This window comes from Carassius carassius, chromosome 45, assembly GCF_963082965.1.
Source record: "Carassius carassius chromosome 45, fCarCar2.1, whole genome shotgun sequence".
Taxonomy (NCBI): Eukaryota; Metazoa; Chordata; class Actinopteri; order Cypriniformes; family Cyprinidae; genus Carassius; species Carassius carassius.
Genome location: NC_081799.1, coordinates 1,171,401 through 1,173,900, shown reverse-complemented (window position 1 = coordinate 1,173,900; position 2,500 = coordinate 1,171,401). Strand labels below are relative to the sequence as shown.

Sequence of the window (2,500 nt, the reverse complement as noted above, 5' to 3'; positions counted from 1 at the left end):
CTCTCTTTGCAGCAGTTTTCGCTTACGGCCATACCAACCTGGCTATGCCCGATCTCGTCTGATCTCGGAAGCTAAGCAGGTTTGGGCCTGGTTAGTACTTGGATGGGAGACCGCCTGGGAATACCAGGTGCTGTAAGCTTTTTGGAAATGTTTCACTAATTATATAATAATCTTGCAAAAAAAAAAAAAAAAAAAAAGAGTCAATGCCCGATCTCCGAATCTTAGCATGTTTGGTACTGGTTACTACTTGGATGGTAGACTGCCTGGGAATAATTCCAGGTGCTGTAAGCTTTTGGGGTTTCCTCCCTACTTATATAATGTACTGGAGATGAGAGTGGCTGATCTTTAAATAGCCCTCTCTTTGCAGCAGTTTTTGCTTACGGCCATACCAACCTGGCTATGCCCGATCTCGTCTGATCTCGGAAGTTAAGCAGGTTTGGGCCTGGTTAGTACTTGGATGGGAGACCGCCTGGGAATACCAGGTGCAGTAAGCTTTTTGGAAATGTTTCACTAATTATATAATAATCTTGCAAAAAAAAAAAAAGAGTCAATGCCCGATCTCCGAATCTTAGCATGTTTGGTACTGGTTACTACTTGGATGGTAGACTGCCTGGGAATGATTCCAGGTGCTGTAAGCTTTTGGGTTTTCTTCCCTACTTATATAATGTACTGGAGATTAGAGTGGCTGATCTTTAAATAGCCCTCTCTTTGCAGCAGTTTTCGCTTACGGCCATACCAACCTGGCTATGCCCGATCTCGTCTGATCTCGGAAGCTAAGCAGGTTTGGACCTGGTTAGTACTTGGATGGGAGACCGCCTGGGAATACCAGGTGCTGTAAGCTTTTTGGAAATGTTTCACTAATTATATAATAATCTTGCAAAAAAAAAAAAAAAAAAAAAAAAGAGTCAATGCCCGATCTCCGAATCTTAGCATGTTTGGTACTGGTTACTACTTGGATGGTAGACTGCCTGGGAATAATTCCAGGTGCTGTAAGCTTTTGGGGTTTCTTCCCTACTTATATAATGTACTGGAGATGAGAGTGGCTGATCTTTAAATAGCCCTCTCTTTGCAGCAGTTTTCGCTTACGGCCATACCAACCTGGCTATGCCCGATCTCGTCTGATCTCGGAAGCTAAGCAGGTTTGGGCCTGGTTAGTACTTGGATGGGAGACCGCCTGGGAATACCAGGTGCTGTAAGCTTTTTGGAAATGTTTCAGTAATTATATAATAATCTTGCAAAAAAAAAAAAAAAAAAAAAGAGTCAATGCCGGATCTCCGAATCTTAGCATGTTTGGTACTGGTTACTACTTGGATGGTAGACTGCCTGGGAATAATTCCAGGTGCTGTAAGCTTTTGGGGTTTCTTCCCTACTTATATAATGTACTGGAGATGAGAGTGGCTGATCTTTAAATAGCCCTCTCTTTGCAGCAGTTTTTGCTTACGGCCATACCAACCTGGCTATGCCCGATCTCGTCTGATCTCGGAAGCTAAGCAGGTTTGGGCCTGGTTAGTACTTGGATGGGAGACCGCCTGGGAATACCAGGTGCAGTAAGCTTTTTGGAAATGTTTCACTAATTATATAATAATCTTGCAAAAAAAAAAAAAGAGTCAATGCCCGATCTCCGAATCTTAGCATGTTTGGTACTGGTTACTACTTGGATGGTAGACTGCCTGGGAATAATTCCAGGTGCTGTAAGCTTTTGGGTTTTCTTCCCTACTTATATAATGTACTGGAGATTAGAGTGGCTGATCTTTAAATAGCCCTCTCTTTGCAGCAGTTTTCGCTTACGGCCATACCAACCTGGCTATGCCCGATCTCGTCTGATCTCGGAAGCTAAGCAGGTTTGGACCTGGTTAGTACTTGGATGGGAGACCGCCTGGGAATACCAGGTGCTGTAAGCTTTTTGGAAATGTTTCACTAATTATATAATAATCTTGCAAAAAAAAAAAAAAAAAAAGAGTCAATGCCCGATCTCCGAATCTTAGCATGTTTGGTACTGGTTACTACTTGGATGGTAGACTGCCTGGGAATAATTCCAGGTGCTGTAAGCTTTTGGGGTTTCTTCCCTACTTATATAATGTACTGGAGATGAGAGTGGCTGATCTTTAAATAGCCCTATCTTTGCAGCAGTTTTTGCTTACGGCCATACCAACCTGGCTATGCCCGATCTCGTCTGATCTCGGAAGCTAAGCAGGTTTGGGCCTGGTTAGTACTTGGATGGGAGACCGCCTGGGAATACCAGGTGCAGTAAGCTTTTTGGAAATGTTTCACTAATTATATAATAATCTTGCAAAAAAAAAAAAAGAGTCAATGCCCGATCTCCGAATCTTAGCATGTTTGGTACTGGTTACTACTTGGATGGTAGACTGCCTGGGAATAATTCCAGGTGCTGTAAGCTTTTGGGGTTTCTTCCCTACTTATATAATGTACTGGAGATGAGAGTGGCTGATCTTTAAATAGCCCTATCTTTGCAGCAGTTTTTGCTTACGGCCATACCAAC

At 42.9% G+C, this 2,500-nt stretch overlaps 8 non-coding genes across 8 annotated transcripts in view; all 8 read left to right on the top strand.

The window, feature by feature from the left end:
• Positions 1 to 20: 20 nt before the first annotated feature.
• LOC132128503 (5S ribosomal RNA) lies at positions 21 to 139 on the top strand. The gene has a single exon (XR_009428088.1). It is a non-coding gene; the product is annotated as a 5S ribosomal RNA (ribosomal RNA).
• A 236-nt stretch (positions 140 to 375) lies between these two features.
• LOC132127907 (5S ribosomal RNA) lies at positions 376 to 494 on the top strand. The gene has a single exon (XR_009427632.1). It is a non-coding gene; the product is annotated as a 5S ribosomal RNA (ribosomal RNA).
• A 228-nt stretch (positions 495 to 722) lies between these two features.
• Positions 723 to 841, top strand: LOC132128798 (5S ribosomal RNA). The gene has a single exon (XR_009428365.1). It is a non-coding gene; the product is annotated as a 5S ribosomal RNA (ribosomal RNA).
• A 239-nt stretch (positions 842 to 1,080) lies between these two features.
• Positions 1,081 to 1,199, top strand: LOC132128492 (5S ribosomal RNA). Its single transcript, XR_009428077.1, has one exon. It is a non-coding gene; the product is annotated as a 5S ribosomal RNA (ribosomal RNA).
• A 236-nt stretch (positions 1,200 to 1,435) lies between these two features.
• LOC132128003 (5S ribosomal RNA) lies at positions 1,436 to 1,554 on the top strand. The gene has a single exon (XR_009427723.1). It is a non-coding gene; the product is annotated as a 5S ribosomal RNA (ribosomal RNA).
• Positions 1,555 to 1,782: 228 nt separating this feature from the next.
• LOC132128797 (5S ribosomal RNA) lies at positions 1,783 to 1,901 on the top strand. Its single transcript, XR_009428364.1, has one exon. It is a non-coding gene; the product is annotated as a 5S ribosomal RNA (ribosomal RNA).
• Positions 1,902 to 2,135: 234 nt separating this feature from the next.
• LOC132128002 (5S ribosomal RNA) lies at positions 2,136 to 2,254 on the top strand. The gene has a single exon (XR_009427722.1). It is a non-coding gene; the product is annotated as a 5S ribosomal RNA (ribosomal RNA).
• A 228-nt stretch (positions 2,255 to 2,482) lies between these two features.
• Positions 2,483 to 2,500, top strand: part of LOC132128119 (5S ribosomal RNA) — a 119-nt gene continuing 101 nt past the window's right edge. Inside the window, exon 1 of the ribosomal RNA XR_009427832.1 lies at positions 2,483 to 2,500. This exon is cut by the window's right edge and continues 101 nt beyond it. This is a non-coding gene — a ribosomal RNA (5S ribosomal RNA).